At 49.6% G+C, this 18091-nt stretch overlaps 1 long non-coding RNA gene and 1 pseudogene across 1 annotated transcript in view; one reads left to right on the forward strand and one right to left on the reverse strand.

Annotated features, from left to right (window-relative positions):
- The first annotated feature begins 1442 nt into the window (after positions 1-1442).
- Positions 1443-6671, forward strand: LOC146174586 (uncharacterized; annotated as a pseudogene).
- LOC146174587 (uncharacterized) overlaps positions 5984-18091 on the reverse strand; it is a 32848-nt gene continuing 20740 nt past the window's right edge. Inside the window, exon 4 of the long non-coding RNA XR_014701900.1 lies at positions 5984-6407. This is a non-coding gene — a long non-coding RNA (uncharacterized LOC146174587). The remainder of the gene's footprint in view (positions 6408-18091) is intronic.

Raw genomic sequence — 18091 nt, forward strand, 5'->3', positions numbered from 1 at the left:
ACCCACCATCTGCTTCAACTGCAGGGCATATAACCACTAGGCGTCAAGCTGCCTCTTCCCTTCAGGATGTATCCGGTGTGGATGTCCCCACTGTCCGAGCGAAAGTACCTCCTCCATACTATCCTGCATTTACTGCAAGGGACCTCACCGTGTCACCGACCCTGCATGCCCTCGCTGGCTGTGAGAGCAGGATCACTGCTACACTAAGCGGAGTCAGCGACCCCCTAATCCGCAAAGAGATCATTGCTTCCCATTGGGGAAAAGCCATCGCACCTGATCATGCTGCAGATTCCGCCACCACCCAGGATATCACGCAGACAAAAGGCCGCCCTCAGGTCAGCGCAGATGGCTCATATGCGGGAGCGGCGCTATCTCCCACGACCTCCCCACATAGAGCAGGCTCACCTCCAACGCCCCAATCCCCTCCACTTCCCCCTCGCCCTGATTATCCCACCGCACTTCCCCCTATGCCCTCCTCCCCTAATAAGGTCCCTTGCCACAAGAAAGATGAGAATCCTGTCCCCACCGCCCTCCTCATGGCTGTTAGTGCTCTCCTCCCCCTCCTCCCTCCTAATTCCACCATACCAGTCAAGCAATCCACAGTGACTGAAAACAAAAAAAGCAAGCCCTATCGCCCCACCATTCCTCGGTGAAGTATCCGGTCCCTCCGTAGGAGGCACGAGGAGCTTGCCCAAATCCTTCCCCACACCCCCTAAGACATCATCGCCCTCCAAGAGCCCTATGCTCAACCCTCCTCCTTATGGCTCCCCGGCTATGTCGGATTCGAGCTTCACAGACTGCACAGTCAGCTCCTACTCCGATATCCCCTGTCATCACTCACCCTCACAGCAATCCCAGGGCATCTATCTATGTAAGAAGATCTATCTTTCACTGCTCAGTTCCTCTCGCTCATGTCACCAAAGCACCTCTAGAGTGCTGTGTGGTGACAGTGCGTCTAGGCGGCCTGGACACCAAGGTGGCTAGCGTCTACATTCGCCCTGGGAAGCCTTGGGATGCTGCTTCATTGGCTCTGCTTCGCAGCAATCTCGGAAGGAATGCGGTCATATGTGAGGATTTCAATGCTCACTACCGGGACTAGGGCAGCCGCTGTTACATGAGCAGAGGGCAGCACCTGCTCAACTCCATCCATACCTCTTGCCCTCAAGATCGTGAACATCGGCGCACCAACCTTCCTTCCCCTCAACCAGAACCACCTAGACTAGGAGAAGGCCTCCACACCCGCCCGCACCCATCCTCTGACGTCATCTCACTCTGCCCTAGCAGCGTGGTGTCGCCCTTGAGCACCAGATGGCACTAGGTGCTACGCGACGCATGCGACGCGTGTAGCCGGTGCTATCGAGACACCAGACACCGCAGGAGAACATCGCTGCACGTGGTTCGCTCTTTTGCATTTATTCCTCTGTGTACACGTGCGGTTTGTTCGATGTCATGGGCCGATGTTGTGTGCCAAACTGTAGAGGAAACTACGACAACGGGCCAAAAGTCAGGCTGTTTGGGTTCCCAAGTGATCCCGAACGAAGGAAAAAATGGCAGCGGGCAGTGCGACGGGACGATGTTGATGTTGGAAAACTGAAAGATCCACTGGTAAGTGTTGTCTCGCTTTTCAATTAGTGCAGTAATGATTTATATGTACAATGTACATTGAAAGCGTATGAGTGCAAACTACGATAATCCATTGTTATGCGAATACGTTTTCAAGTGACCATTTATTTATATGTGTAAACCACGTGGGCTCGCGTGCGTTTGCGATCGTGTGTGTATATTCATTCGTTGAATGGCTCATAGGTCAGTAAAATGCACTTTTCACAGATCTCGCGCTTAGAATTGTAGCGCATGTCGCAGTTTTGCAGGCGTCAATGTGTTTCACAATATGACGGAACTGGTTGTTCCGCAGGTTTGTGAACGGCATTTCAAGCCCGAGCACCTACGTACATCTAAATACACGGACTGAGACGGACGGACCATCGAGGATCAAATGAAGCTCACCCGGCTTATGCCTGATGCCATTCCAACGATCCTTCCCGACTGCCCAAAATATATTTCGGATTCTCGCCAGTCTAGAGAAGACCCTGAAGCAAAGCGAGCACGTGTGGAGAGCGAACAGCTTCAAGAAGCCTTAAGGCAGTCAGCTTTGACACATGAGAACGAGGAACGAGAAAACAAAATTAAAAGCCTCCAAGACATCAGTGCACGCCTGCACTAGCTAGGAGAGAAAAGGTTTTGGACAGCGATACCTTGCGACAGCTGCATGATCTTTGCTCAAGTCAAAGTGACAGCAGGTGCTCCCGAGATTTTTGTGTCAGTGACTGTGTCGTCGGGTGTGTGTGTTTTGGAGAGGTGCTCGTCTTACATCTGACAAGTGTCTTGAGATCCCGGACTATATCCACGATTTCCGCGTGCTTGTTCAGCTCTTGGATAATGTTGAAGATCACTGCACTAAAGGAGAACCACAACATGTGGACAAAGGAAAGGCTGCACTGAAATTGGTGATCTCACTTCTTGATGACATTTCAAGTGGAGGCCTTCTGGAGGACGAGAAGTTGGGCGCTGTGATGTTTCTCAAAGAGCAGTGTCATCTCCTCATGAAAAGGAATAATGCTGTTCGGTACTCTGCAGAACTTTTGGTGTTGCGTAGCATTTTGTACACTATTTCACCGCATGGCTACAAGTTTTTGAGAAGCAGTGGAAAGCTAGTGTTACCTTATACTGCAACAATCAAGCGTGTCTGTGGTGCACACGATGTCAGTCCATTAAAGGAGCAAAATGAAGAGGGCTTCCTAAGGTATATGAAAAGGAGGGCAAGTCTGCTGAAAGCTCATGAAAGAAATGCTACATTAATGATGGATGAAATACACTTACAGCAGTTTTTTGAATATAAGGGTGGCAGCGTAACAAGGGCTGCTGCCAACTGTTCTGAACCAGCTAAAACAGCGCATGTATTTATGGTGCAGTCACTCCTGTCACAGTTCAAGGATGTTGCACACATCCTTCCTGTGTCAAAAATTACTGCAGAGGAGCTTCATGAAACTGTAAAAAAAGTAGTCTTGAGACTTGAAGAAGCAAACATTCATATTGTTGCAGTCATTACAGACAATAATCCGCCTTTTGCGCGAGTTTTCTGCGCATGCGCGAAGCCCCAGCGGCGACTGATGAAAACACACTGAGCGGCGTCGACGGCGCTTCTCGTCGCCACACTCATAGCCAACGCACGGGGGCTGGAGGCGCGGTCACGTTCACAGCCTCGGTAAAACGATGCCAACCACCTGTGCCGCTTACGGCTGCCACTCTCGAGGCGTGCCGGGATGCAAGACGCGTTTTGTTAGGTTTCCTTCGGCGAGCCGCGACCTGCAACGGCGTGAAGCTTGGATTAGGGCAACCAAGCGTCAAGATGTGAATGGGCGACCTTGGCAGCCGACTGCGTGCTCTCGACTGTGCGAAAAACACTTCGTTACAGGTATGTATGCATCTAAAGGAAATGTGCATGATGAAAAGTATCTACCGGAGTTTGCACCAAGCCTGTAACCCACCAGTGATAGCCGCAATGAGCATTTGTTCGGCGCGTCTGATGGCGATGTATTTTGTCGTTTGTTTTATTTATGTGCGAAGGGGCCGGGTAGCGCAGATATCACAGGTGGCTGTGTGCGCTAGACCGTAATATTTAGCATGTTTTATCGCGACTGCCGCCTGACTAAAAAGAAGAAAAAAAGGGTGTTTGTTGTGATGCACCGCCGTTAGCGAGCCGAGTGGTTGAGCTGGTCACGAGGCTCGCGAACGGCAGTGCATTAAAACGCCGTATTTTTTTTCTTGTTAGTGAGGTGGCAGTCACAATAAAACATGCTAAATATTACGGCCTAGCGCACACAGCCGCCTGTGATATCTAAGCTACCTTGCCCTTTCGTACATAAAGATAAGAAGGGACAAAATTCATCGCCTTCAGGCCCCGGTGCAACTGAAGCAATCACGCACCGAAGAAATCCTCATTGCAGTTATCACTGGTGCGCTACAGCCTGGGTGAAAACTCCAGTAGGTACTTTTCATCATGCCTATTTCGCTTAGATGCACACATACCTTAGTATCTGTGTTTTTGCCGCTCAGAGCATATGACGCACTTGACACTTAATTAAAGGCTCGCCTTCATGCACGCCAAAGCATCCGGACTTTGTTCCTTTAATGTACGCAATCAGATGCACTTCGTTAGGAAGCTTGATAATCGTCGTCTTCGTCCAACCGTTTGCAACGGCAAGGAAACCGCCCGGCACAATAAATGAGTCTCCTGGAGGGTTCATGCTCGTTAATTCACTTGCAGAGTGGATCGCTCTGGACGTAGAACAGGGTTGGTTCCTGACCGAGATGAGCATCCGATATGTAGGAGATTCACATGTGTCACCAAGTTGTTGATTCCGCAGAAATCGGGGCGGAGGCAGAAATGAACGTTGGAGATCCTTTCACAACAGAATGACCATTCTCTGCGCACCGAGAACCTTTTCACCGCTGCGACCACATCTGTTCTGACTCCTGAGGCCAGAAACCGGCTACAGCTCTGAATCATCCATTGCCAGAAAAATGCAGCGCGTTTCCTGCAGGTGTGCATTCCGGCCGGGACAATGCCCTTTTCACGGGGTGTGTACATGTGACTCTCTGCCGATCTTCGTGGATGAAATCCTATAGCTGCACGGTTGTAGATGACGCGAGGAGGAAGCGACGCCCATTGCACCATGCCGGCGCCGCGGTGACCGCATTGTGCTCGGTAACTCAAGACACCCCGCGCATATGCGCCGCTCAAAATCACAGGAGACGATTCCACCTAGCTCTGCAGCATCAACAAACCCCTGGCTGCTTTGCCCTTTGAGATCCCTCTCTCTCTCTGCCCCCACGCTCTCCTGTCTGCCGAAAACCTGCACGCTGAGAGCGTCTCTCACGTCGAACACGGCCCGCGCTACACGCTCTTACAATACGAAGATAGTATATGCGTACGTGCGTTATGAGTGGGTTGTGAAAACGCTCTACCTTCCCCCATACTGCGTGAACATGATATGCTGCAATCACTGTCACTACTTTCCGCTCCGAGGCCAAAAAAGGGGGGAAGCTTTCGCTTTCTACCAGCGTTGGCGGGGCCATTTCGTATGGTGTGCTTTCGCGTCGTCTGCTACACTGCCGCTCAATGTGTTTCCCGCCCGCTCCCGCATGATGGCGCCACATCCTCGCGCAGAAGGCGGATTCTATTAACCACAAAGTAATGACCATGTTCAGTAAGGCTCAGAAGCTGGAAATTGTTTACCCCCATCCAGCTAATCTGCAGCAGCCCCTCTTTCACATTGTTGACTCAGTGCATTTGCTGAAATGTATCAGGAACAATTGGCTAAACCAAAAAAAATGCTGACAAATGTCTATATTACCCACCTTTTCCCCCTGGAACCACAGAAAATAAAATGGAGGGGGCTTCATTCACATCACTCAGAAAGCTTCATGAGGCTGAACAAACTAATACTGCGAAAGTGGCTTTTGGGCTAACGTATAAAGCATTAAATCCCACAAATATTGAGAGGCAGAATGTGAAACTTGCTCTGCAAATTTTTAACACTTTTGTTTCATCTGCTTTGAGGCTAAGAGGCGAAACCCTGCATCTGACGCTTGCAGATGGTACTGCAGATTTTATTGACTTAATTGTGCGATGGTGGAGCATCGTCAATGTCAAGACTCCCCATAAGGGACATAGAGTGAGAGATGTGTGGCAAGAGCCAGTACGTGAAATCAATGGTGAGCAGCTGCAGTTCCTCGACACATTTGTTATCTGGCTCGACGACTGGAAAAGTAGGTGTGTGCATACAGGCGCTTTGACAAAAGAGACACACTCAGCTCTCCGGCTTTCCATATATGCCTTGATTGAAGTGTCAAGGTATTGTTTGGAGGAGCTCGGTTTTACGTATGTTCTCCTTGGAAAATTTCAAACCGATCCCCTCGAAGCTCGGTTTGGAAAATACCGGAAGCTGTGTGGGTCCCATTATAATGTGTCGATCACACAGATATTTGAAGCTGAGGCAAAGATCTGCCTCCAGAACACTCTGATCTTGCCAGATATGCCAGCATCCACTGACACTTGCAATGAGCCGTGTGGTGAAACACTGATTCACAAATATAACATAAAGCTAAGAAGCTGTGAGCTAAAGAAGCCCCGGGAAGACATGCCGGCATTGATGCACATCGCTGGCTACTGTGCCTATGCTGCTTTGAAGCACCAACCTTGCAATCACTGCTGTGATTTATTCACAATTACTGAAAGAGAGCTTGAATGCAGTGATAATGTGTTGATTCATAATATGAGCAGAGGTGGCTTGAAATTTCCACAGCCTTGTGTCGTTCATGTGGTGCTGTGCACCAAGATTGTGCTGCAACATATTACAGGAAAAGAGCATATGTTTCATGCAGAAAGTAATCAAAGAGCTGCACTTCTAAGTGTGATGAAGTATTTGCTGTGTGACAGTGAAGACTTTGACACTTGTGCAACTGGTCACAGTCAAGAGTCAATGTTAAAGAACATCCTTAATCCAGCAGTAAACACTCTGCTGAAGAATTACGCGGCCTTCAGAAACAACAAAATAAACAAAGAAAAAAATAATGGAAAGAAGAGAAAGTTGACTACCCTCAAGTGAAAATGTGAGCTGTTTTCACGAATGTGTATGCTGCATTACATATATGAACTGTGTGTTATGTTGTCGACTTCTCTGGAAATTTTTAACATCCCTGCCTTCCGCCCTCCGTTTCTCCTCATCATTTTAAATTATTCAGCACTGTGAAGTTCAGATTTTTATTAAGCTAGTGAGATTGATGTATGTCATACTTTATTTATGTGTGTATTGTGTTTGAATGTCATTCTCTGATATTGAAAACCAATGCCAATAAAATTTGTGACCTGAATTGTACGGCTGTGTGTGACAGACTGAAAAAAAAAATATATGCTTTTCCGGCGCATCGTCTTTCTAACTGCAAATTCTGTAGTGTATTTTGTTTTATGGGGGTCAGCTCTGCTCCAAATGCCGAAATTGACGTGGAAAGAATTTGCCTTAGTCCTTTCAATCACGCCAGTGCTCAATTTATACTGGATGCAAATAAATTCTAGACGTATACCTACAAACATGCTGCAGTATTTTTTTTTCTTCTTTCGACAGCACCTCAAGCGGAGGCTGACGGGCCGGACGGGCTGAGTGTGGTGACGTCACGGGAGGAGTGCCGAGGCCTTCTCCTAGTCTAAGTGGTTCTGCCTCAACACTGTCCCCACATGCATTGACCTCTCCCTGGCATCAGAGAGATGCTCCTATAGTTGGACGACTTCCCCTGACACCTGGGGCTCCAATCACCTTCCTATCTTCCTCACACCATACAGCAGCCAAAAACAGCCAAAAAGAACCTACAATATCACCATTTGGACCAATTATCGAAGTGCCATAAAGGGTGTACCCACTGACCAGGACATCCTCCAAGCTATTGTCTCATGCGCGGAGAAATCTTCCAGAATATGTTTCTCCAGAATTACAGCCCCTGTACCCGATTTGGAAATGCTCAATCTGCGCGCTAAACGGCGACGAGCCGAGCGTCACGTCTTACGCACCTCGCGCCCCGAGCACGAAATGAATTATAACCGCTGCGACGCGCAGTGCCGCCGACATGCCAGCCGTCAACACTCAGAGAGCTGGGGGAATTTATGTAACACCCTGGAGAACTCCAGAAGTTCATCGCGCATCTGGCACCTGCTAGACTCACTTCTCTATCCTATTCGCCTTCTCCGCCCCATCTTTGCTGTACCCATCACCCTCAGGATCGACAGTGTTGCACCAGCAGAACTCTTCGCTGATCTCTTTGCTTCCTCCAACCCCCCTCAACTCGTTTTACTCCCAGCCTCCTCCCCTCAAGCTCCACTCTCTCCATCTTTTCCCCCACTCGCAGATCGCATCCTCGCAATCTACGGTGAAGATATCACTTTCCATGAGCCGAACCTAGCCCTCACCCACAACCGCCGCAGAAGTGCCCCAGGGGAGGATGGTATTACCATGCAAATGCTCCAGAACCTTGACGCTCCGGAGAAAGAACGCCTCCTTGATTCTTTCAATCACATCTGGCGCTCGGGCATATTACCACTCATGGAAAAATGTGCTCATTTACCTATTCTAAACACGAGGAAAGCTGCATCTGCTATCACCTCGCACTGGCCCATCTCCCTCACCTCAGCTGCGTGCAAGGCCATGGAATACATTGCCCTTAAGCACTTGAAGTGAATCAGCTCCATCTTAAAATTTTTCCAACCAACTCAATCAGGCTTCTGCAGACATTGGGCCACAGCGGACTAGCTCACTCGAGGCAGCCCGCACCAAACGCCAAATTAAAGAGAAAGGGACTTGGGACAGATCCCTGTGGAACACCGGTGGGAAGAGATCTCGACGACCTCAATGATGTACCAACACGAACTTGGAAAGTACGGTTTTGAAGCAAGGAAGAGATAAAGAGGCGAACCTTTCCCGTGATGGAGATCTGATCATGGACACCATGTATGGTTGTGTGCTGGATAAGGTCGAAGGCGCTCTGTACATCGAGGAGAACAGCATATCTCACACCTCATCATTATCCCTACCCTTCCCCGTCTCTCTTGCCATCTACGAGAATGATATTGCGTTCTGAGTTTATGGTCCCACACGCAGAATGTCTGCTCTGCGTCACTCACTCCAGCCCTTCCCTGTCTCTCTTGCCATCTACGAGAACGATATTGCGTTCTGAATTTATGGTCCCACACGCAGAATGTCTGCTCTGCGTCACTCACTCCAGCAGACCCTAAATGCCGTCATCACGGACTTATCTTCCATGGGCCTCACTACCTCCCTCCCCCCCCCCCAGCATCAAAAACCGTTGCACTTCTCTACCATCCCAGAGTAGCCGCCAGACTAACCATCATGCATCTTACTCTCAATGGCTCACCTCTACCATGGCAGCGGCAGGTCAGCTACCTCGGTCTCACGATTGATCACTGCCTGACCTGGAGACCAGAGGACAAGTCCCGACTGGCTCAGACGGCACAAATCGCGAAAGCCATTCGTCTCCTCCTTGCACGCAGCAACAGATGCTCCCCAGCTTGGGTGGTGAAGCTCTTCGAGGCCGCAGCCATATCTCGTCTCATATATGCTCTCCCACTCCTAAGGCTTTTTACTGCAGCACCCTTCCTTTCTTGTGCTTCCTCGTTGCTCACCGATCGGTCCCACCCTCGCAGCAGCAAAACTCTGGCCCCTCTCCCTCCGCTTCCTCAAGACAGCTCTTTTCCACATTGACAGGCTCCTCAAAGCCCCTAATGGTCACCCTCTTGCTGTCAACCTTCGCTCTCACCCCTCCTCTCACATGGGCTCTAAAGCCCACTTGTATGAGGACATCGTTGGAGTTCCTCCTTCCTATCAACTCCTCTCCCTCCTCCAGACATCCCCCCCCCCTGAATATCACTGTCGGCATAGACCGCATTTCAAAAAGAGCCTCACCCCATTGTGCCATCCAATCCAGCTCTTGTGAGCTCATACATGAACGGTTGGCCAATCACTTACTCCACCTACACCGACGGATCTGTTCTTCCTGATACTGGTTCCTCCGCATCGTCATGCATCATCCCCTCCCTCGGCATCACCAAAACAATGCCGCCTCCCCTTCCCCGCTTCCTCGACCCTCAAAGAAATTGCAGTACTACATCTGGCTGCCGATCTCAATCCGGACCTCCACCCCTCCCATCCAATCTCTATCCTCACTGACTCCAAGGCAGCTCTCCTCCTTCTTAAGAGCACAAAAGTCTCCTCTCAGGGCATCACCTCCCTTGTACTCAGGTTCCATTCACTAGTAGACATAGGGCATGACATTCATCTCCAATGGATGCCATCACATTCAGGAATAGAGGGCAATGAGGCTGCGGACTCCGCTGCAAAGTCAGCTCACATCAACGCCCCCTACACCATCTCTCTCACGAAATTCGATGACTCCCGTCACATTCTCTCTCCACCCAGACTCCTGGGAGGCCTCCGGTAGACCCGCCAGACCTCTTCCCAATAAACTCAGTAGGGAAAACAGGTCCATCCTTTTTCGCCTCCGGGTAGGTGTTTGCTGGCCCGCAGCCAGGAAGCACCGTCATGGAAGAATTTCCTCTCCATCCTGTATCCGATGCGGCCAACCCGAGACAATGGAGCATCTTCTCTATTCCTGCCCTTTTCCAAGCGAAGAGCCTCTCTATATAGCACCTTCCGTGAGTTAGGTCTGCTTTGCTCAACGCAGCAACATCTCTTCCCTGCGTCGCAACACCTTGCCGCACTCCAGGGCCTCCTCACTTTCATCGAGGAAACCAGCCTCATGACCGTGGTCTAAATCCACGTCCACGTCCTTTCCGCTCCACCTTGTCTTTCTGCTTTATCATATAAACTATCTCCCCCTATAATCCCTTCCCAGACCTTTCGGGCGCAGAGCAGTGCACTTCGCCAGGACTGCAAAATTTCGCCTTGCTCCCTTCTTCCTCCAGTAACAGTAGTAGTAGTAGTACTCAGACCTTTGCAGAGAGCAAGCTGCAGACATGCTGGCTCGGCGTGATCGGTCGCATGGCACGCTCGCTCTAAGGAGTTCGGGTGAGTCCTCTTCCGTCGCGCGCTCACCCAGACGAGTGCGTGCGCGTCAACATCGGCGCTCGCCCCGCCACTGGCCCCCCATCGCGTGCTCGCCCAGACGAGTGCGCGTAAGACTCTTCGCACTGCCGCCAACCGCAGAGCATGTCCGCCCGCGCGCGCCTGCACTGGCGCTCGCTCCTGATCGTCGCCGCACGTGCGCCATCGAGACCCTGGCTGCCGGTGTTCCGCAGCAGCGGGCGACGGCCTTGCGTGCTCCCTCCGGCGGCCCGTGAATCTTCTCTCAGTGACTGTGTTTCAATGCCGCAATCTCCGGCGCCCCCTGTGTGTGTATTGTTGTTTGTGTCATGGTGCTTACTCCGTTACCATCTCCCCCAGACAGGGAGCGACCACGGCCCATCTCGCCGCTGCCGGGCGAGCCAGCACTGGCACACCGCACTGCACGCCTCACTCCGGGTGAGCTGACATTCCTATTCGCGCTACGAGCCCGCATCGGCCCGGCCGCTCACCGCAACCACCGTTCCGTGTGTCAGTAGACTTTTAGCTTAGCGCTACCACCTACTGCTATCACCTACCGCCAACCGCATATTGCGCATGCACGGATTTTACCGCGGCGGAACAGCATACCGCTGCCGCTTCTACCGCTCGCGCTCGGGCGCTATGCACAGCCGCCCGTGGCCGCACTTGCCGCGCCGCGAGGGCAAAAGAGCGGTGTGGTCGGCGGGTCGGTGATATCCACGACAAGACGCAGCTACTCAGCATTCGTGCAGTGCAGAGAGAGAAAATGGCCGCACTACCAGATTCAGCTTCTGCGGGAGTGCGGGCGCGATTCACAGTAGAAATAGATATTTGCTTTTAGAGCGATTTCATTCACTTAAACCCCTTTGAGGATGCAGTAAAATGGGCGGACGTGGCGGCCGCACTTAGTGCCCTAGTTGGGAAGAACTACTTGGCACGCTCCATAAAGGAACATGAGGACCTTTTGCTGCTGTACTTTTTACGAAGTGATGGGCACAACTTAAGGAAGTAAGTACACCCTCATTGGAAAGATATTTCAAAGTTTTGATTGCTGTCCTATATGAGTGTTTACATAACTTGTTCATCTTCAACCAGATCAGGAATAGAGGAGCAATACTCAGAAAAGGAGAACAGCTACTACAAGACGCGGCTGACCTCGCGAACAAAGAGAAATATAGGCCAAAGAACGTAGTCAGGAAAAACAGAAAAGCCACAGCATCATACCAAGCACCACCAAGGCCTGCAAGCAACCGTGTAGGCCTGGACTGCAGAGAGGCAGCGGCGCTCAATCATTTCAACATCCCCGACAATGAATCCCGCACTGGTAAGTGGCAGACACCTTAAAGATTACGTGAAGTTCCTAAGTGTACATTGAATGTGTCCACTTGCTTTTCACTGGAGTTTAGTACTGAGGATGTTGTAAACCCATGGCTAATGTCACATCCAACATATGGGCGGTGTTTGCATGCTACACACGAAATAGGCAACGCCAAGAAGCAACATTCTTCCTTGCAGTAATAAGGACCATACTAATGTCACATCCTACATATGGGCGGTGTTTGCATGCTACATGCGAAAATGGCAACGCTAAGAAGCAGCATTCTTCGCTGCAATAATAAGGACCATACCTTGGTAAAATCACGATGCTCACTCAGGTTCACTCACAAAAATTTTATCAATCTGCAGACTAGCTCATTGCTCGGGCTCACCGAACCGAACCGAAAGATGGTGTCAATAGAGAGATATAGCATATCGTTACCGTGTTTAGGTTACAGTTTATCGGACTTGGCGGGCGACATCTGCGCATGCGCGGCCTTTACCGCGGTGAGCAGTTTAGGGATTACCGCCTTACCGGCGCGGAAAGTTAGCGTCAACCCGAAAACAACCGCAAACTAAATTTGCGATACAAGCATAGCCAAGCCAAGCGAAGCCAAGCCAAGGAACGCGATCATACTTCCATGATGGCGACGGTGGCGGCGGCGGACGACTGCTGCAGCAAGCGCACTAGCGTAAACGCCATGCTACGCAGCAGAACGCGATTCCGTATTAAGGATGATATTGCCCTCCTTCGCGAGGTAGTCAGCCTCAATCCATTTGCGGGCCCCTCCCAGTGGCAGCACATTTCTGAAAACTTAACAGCCATGACTGGAAGGCATTTCAATGTGCGCAGCGTGCGAGAGCGGCTTTTACTCATGCTGCGCAAGTTCCTGCACAATGAGCGGCAAGTGCTGAAGCAGTAAGTGTGATTTCATTAGTACACTTTCTTCGCTGTCATTGTTTCAAGCTGCTAAAAAATATTGTTCATTTCAATCTAGGTCCGGCACCAAAGAAGAGTACACCGAACGGGATGGACTGCTTCAGCACGTTGCGGACATGGCGAAGGAATTCGGCGTCAATGTGCGCTGTGCAGTGCCAAGGAAATCTACTGCAAGGCCAGCCAAAACAGGGTACACAGCCCGTGCCCTGGCAGCGGCCCTGGTTAAGGATGGCAGGGTTGCTGCTGCAATGTCATTTTATGACCACGTGGAGGAGGAAGAGAATTCCCCCCCCTTTTGTAAGTCAACTACGCGACATTATTTTCACTTGTCTGTAGCGCGGGAGCGAGTTGTTGGATTGCCCAAGGTATGGTGTTGTCCACAAACTCAATTACAGGCACAAGCCTGTTGCAAAGCGAGATTAAGAATGCAGCTATAAGAATTATGGATATAAAAAACTAGCAATCATAATAATTTTGATGAAAAAAAAATTCGAAAAAGGAATTTCGAAGCCAATTTCTTTTTTCTTTTTTTGCATCCAACTACAGTCGCCATTTTTTTCACACACTGAACCGTTACGCTGATGCATTTTTCTGTCTAAGTGCAGATTGTGTGTTTGTGCATTTCATGTGATTGCTGGTTCCAGGTTTGGTTTCACTTATTCTTTTCTTCTCTTAAGATGACCACACTCAAGGGACTACAGAGGCAGCAGTTCTGCTGGAAATGATATATAGCGGGTCACCACCTGCTGCAACTAGCCCAGCGGCATATTGTAGCGAGCCGGATGTTCATGAAGAAATAAGCCCAGGAGAGCTGGGAAGTCCCAGGGGGCCAAACGAGTCAAATCGCCCGTCCAGCCGGCGGAGTGCAAATGACTCTCAAAGCTTTGGGTAAGGGAGACCGATCAGCGAATATGTGCCCCTTTTGTTAGTTTACTGCATCCATAAGTGTGTGCTGTCAGTTTGTGGCCTGTGATAGAGCAAACAAGGTGTTGTGATCATTGTATACTTCTTCTTTGGTAATATGGGCACATTGGTTTTTGAGGAAAAATATTCTCTATGCTGACTAGTCCACAATAAAGAATTTTCGAAAATGTTTACACAAGAAACCCTCAGTGATGGAGGTCTGCTTGTGTACATAGTCGTTTGCAGAGGTTTCAAATGGGATGAAATTTTCGGAGCCGCAAGTGCTCTACTTTTGTGCTACCATTTTCTTTAAAATGCAGCACATTTTGAAGCGTTTAGTGATGCATGAGACAAGGCTTGATGTCTTGCCTGCTGGTTTCTCTAAAAAGCAAGGCTGGAATCCTGTTATTCTGCTTTACCTTTAGGCCACCTGTTTTGCATGAACCCTGGACATAGTGCCATTTTCATTGTTCAGGCAGAAGCTTGTAGGAGGTAAGAGGTGCTTATTTGTGGTGTCTGGGTTTGAGGATGATTGCAACTCTCACTGTCTTTCAACCTTACTTCTAAAAGATTTACTAAGCAGCAGTGCCTCTCTCACCTTTCAGTCAGCCTTTTACTGTTGGCACAGCGCTGGGCCCGTATTCAGACTTTGCGTCGTTATCGAAGTGTCGCTATCTCACGCGACCTCGAGTAATCTGATTGGTCAAAAAGCCAGTACCACTACGGAACCGGAAGAGGTGGCAACATCATGTTCCGGCATTTCCCCCACTCACATGACTCGAGGTCACGTAAGATGGCGACACTTTCGATAACGATGCAAGCTCTGAATACGGGCCCTGATCTGATTAAGGTATAAAGGTTTTCGTGCGGAATTCACGTTTTTCCAGCATCCCTGTTGACCCCTGCTCCCTGGGTGAGGCTGAGGGCTTCAGCAGTCAGCGGTGCCCCACAGCTGCAGCACACAATGTGGCCTCAAGGCCAAGTCCACTGCTGCAGAGAATGCCACTGGGCATCATGCAGCCTACAAACCGGCGGACTACACCAGTACGAAGTAAGAGAAACACCACTATGTCGGTTGTGTGTTTGTACAGGTGACTGCAAAATATATATATATATATATATTTACATATACTCAACTTAAAGGGCCACAAGAAAGGAGACGATGTAAGGCCACTTCAAAGTGGCTCTGACGGAATTGTGGTGTTTTTCCACTCAAATTTTACACTTTACGCTAACAAAGTTCATCAGTATGTACCAGTGTCTGGAAACTTTTCTTCACTGTACTTACAAAACAGCGTATATCACTGTGTAGCATCGGTGATCGCACTATCTATGTGCGCAAGTATGAAAATTGCTTAGTACATAGGGCCGTCTTCCTGCCATGGTGGCGCAGTGGTTAGGGCGCTCGGCTTCTGTCCCTGAGGGTGCGGGATTGAATCCCGGCTTCGACCGCCACTTTTTGGGATGGTCGCCCATACGTCCACAATCTATTTGCACATTGTGGCTGGCGATGCCCTCTCGCGAGCGCTCGTATTCACAAACGCGCAACTCGATGCTTCACCTCCACTATGTGGAGTGAAGAAAACAGCCGCTCCTCTACTCCAGGGCAGATTTGGATTCATGAGAATGACCCTCGGCGTTTCCTCCGACGTCTTCTCGAGAATACCTCCGCCACTCTAAGCAGTGCGAATGGCCTATGTGGACGAGATTAAGGCGAAATTTTGCCCCGAAAACTGCGTGCTGAACTGCGTAACCAGCCCATTTTTTTATGAAAGGGCTTTTAAACTTTCGCAAGCAACCTCGACTTTAATAGCATAGTGGAACTTTTGAGAGTTGGATGACAAATGTGGCCATGAAAAATGGCCGAAATGCTTTTGCGTCTGGCAATAGTTGCTGCTGGTGACGTGGAGTTTACGCAGAACATGACGTATGCTTTAAGAAATGGTGTGAATACTTTGGCTTATTCGTTTGGAGGGTGATCTGCTCTCGCCCTTTGATGCCTTGCCTTTTTTTTTTATTGCCAGGATTTGACAGACATCAAAATACATTGTAGAAAAAAAAAAAAACTAAAAGCTACCAACTCCTACGAACATGGTTCTGGCCTTCAGAGGGTTCAGGGGCAAGCGTTGAAAACATGCGTGCTGCTTCGTATGCAAACTGAATCAACTCTCCCAAAAGCAAATGTAGCCTGCGATTTGCAAACAGGTTCAGAGCCCCAATTGAAAATGTGCTTGAAAAGCCCCGACTGTGAATATCCCTCCGTAAGACGAGCACACGAACGCGCTCCCTCGACAGCGCCGCACGTCCGAAGACATACTTCGTACCCTCTGGTGACTAGCCACTGATGCGTGGGGGTGCAGCACAGCCTCACTGCACCTCCAGTGCCCCCAGCTTACTGCATGCAACACATTGTTTCCCCACAGTTTGCTGGGAAACCACTGCGCAGGGCGAGCCATCGAAGGAGTGCCGCCGCTGCTCGAGTACGGCAGGAGGCGAGCTCACCATTAACAGTCAAATGCGCGCCTCAACTCTGCACTCGATAGGCTCCGAAAAGTAGTTCACTTATCCAGTGGCAACTTGAAATGTGCCTGCACCACAGAAGCGTGATGCAATGATTAACTATAGCACTGGTGTCTGTGGCTGTTCACAGTTATCCCGGCAGGAGGCTAGCCGCGGTCATACCTTTAAAATGATAACATGCTAGAAATCCACGGTCGTTGTCACTCTCAGCCAATGTTTAGAGGAAGGTTCGGTGCATCCTCGCCGTATCCACTTTCACAAAAAGTTTGGTAGAACAAAGTCCACACAGCGAGCAAGCGATGCGACATCCGCCATATTGCGACGCTACCTTGGCCATAAGCGGCCAAGGTAGCGTCGTTGCAGACTTGAGATTCTCGAGAATACTCCAGTTTTCTTCGCCGCTGGAGGCGCGATTCAAGTGGAGGTTGCTTTCTGAAATGAAAAACAGGCCTCTAGGGGCGATTGGAGAAGTTCGAGTGAAGGCATGTTCTTGAATGCAACGGTAGACCCCTTCTCGTGCACAGTGAAGGGCGATGGCATGTCCAGGTAAACCGGTGTCTGATCGCCATTGCCTATTTGGACCAACAGAAAGTTTTTGCGCAAAGAAATAACATGGTACTGAAAACTCACGAGCAGCTCTTTGAACGCTTCAGCAGCTTCTGTGCAATTAAGGTCCGCCGGCATAGTGAAAAAGCCAGCACAGCACATGTAGCGATGGATCCAGTGCTTGCTCGCTTTGAAGGGAGCACGCGATACCCCTTTTTCTTTTGCAAGCTCCCTAGCCTTTGCCTGCACAAGCTCCACACTCATAGTTAGATGTGCAGCTCGCTGTTGTCATACGAACTCAGTCAGGCCAAGTTCAATTTCTAGGTATGTTCCATTCTTCGGGGCGTGAAAAGGGCTTTTTATCATCGCCATACACGAATGCTTCCCTTGACGACACCAAACTGCCTCCTGACCGCACTGTTGCCAATGTTCTTTGCAGTTAAAATCAGTTTTCGTTTGAAAGCAGCCGAGTGCTGTTTTTGAGACTCTGACATCTTGCTCCCCAAAAAAATTTCCACTTCACAAAGTGTGGCTTACATGCGTTGTCAACAGGCACTCAGCGGATCAACTGCAACGAAACGACATTGTGATGCCGTTTGTCGAGCGTAACGAAAGCCAAGCCATAGCCACAATAATGAAACCAAAACTTCAAGCAAGTTTTTATTCGGATCTGCAAATAGTATGAGACCAAAATTTAGGACGCAAATTATGGGGAAAAACCTCGTTTTATATGCAGGATTTTAGGGTATGTGGCAAACATCGAGCAACTTCAGCATCAAAATTTATCATTGAATCAAGAGATGGTTACAAGAGACACTCTGTTACTAAGGGCAACTTTTGCAGGTCCCTAAAGTAACTTCTCTATTTAGACGAGAGATAATTTACCCAGGTATGCTCAAATAATGCAGCTGGCTCGTACTAATTTACATGTGCGGCAGTTTAGATTTCCTTAGCTAAATTCTGTTCCATATCAGTGTCCTGTTTTGCGGCACTATGTCAGGAACCAAGAAGGAGTGCCTCCTCTTGACTAGACAAGATGTCCTGACATTTTGACTTCCCAGTCAAGAGGAGGCATTCCTTGGTTCCAGACCTATTGCCCTATTGCAACAAAAAAGGACACTGATAGGGAACAGAATTTAGCTAAAGGAATATAAACTGCCACACATAAGAGTCAGCAAGACTTTTTGGTTACAAG

Source organism: Amblyomma maculatum, chromosome 11, assembly GCF_055883805.1.
Source record: "Amblyomma maculatum isolate TAMU_Amacu chromosome 11, ASM5588380v1, whole genome shotgun sequence".
Taxonomy (NCBI): Eukaryota; Metazoa; Arthropoda; class Arachnida; order Ixodida; family Ixodidae; genus Amblyomma; species Amblyomma maculatum.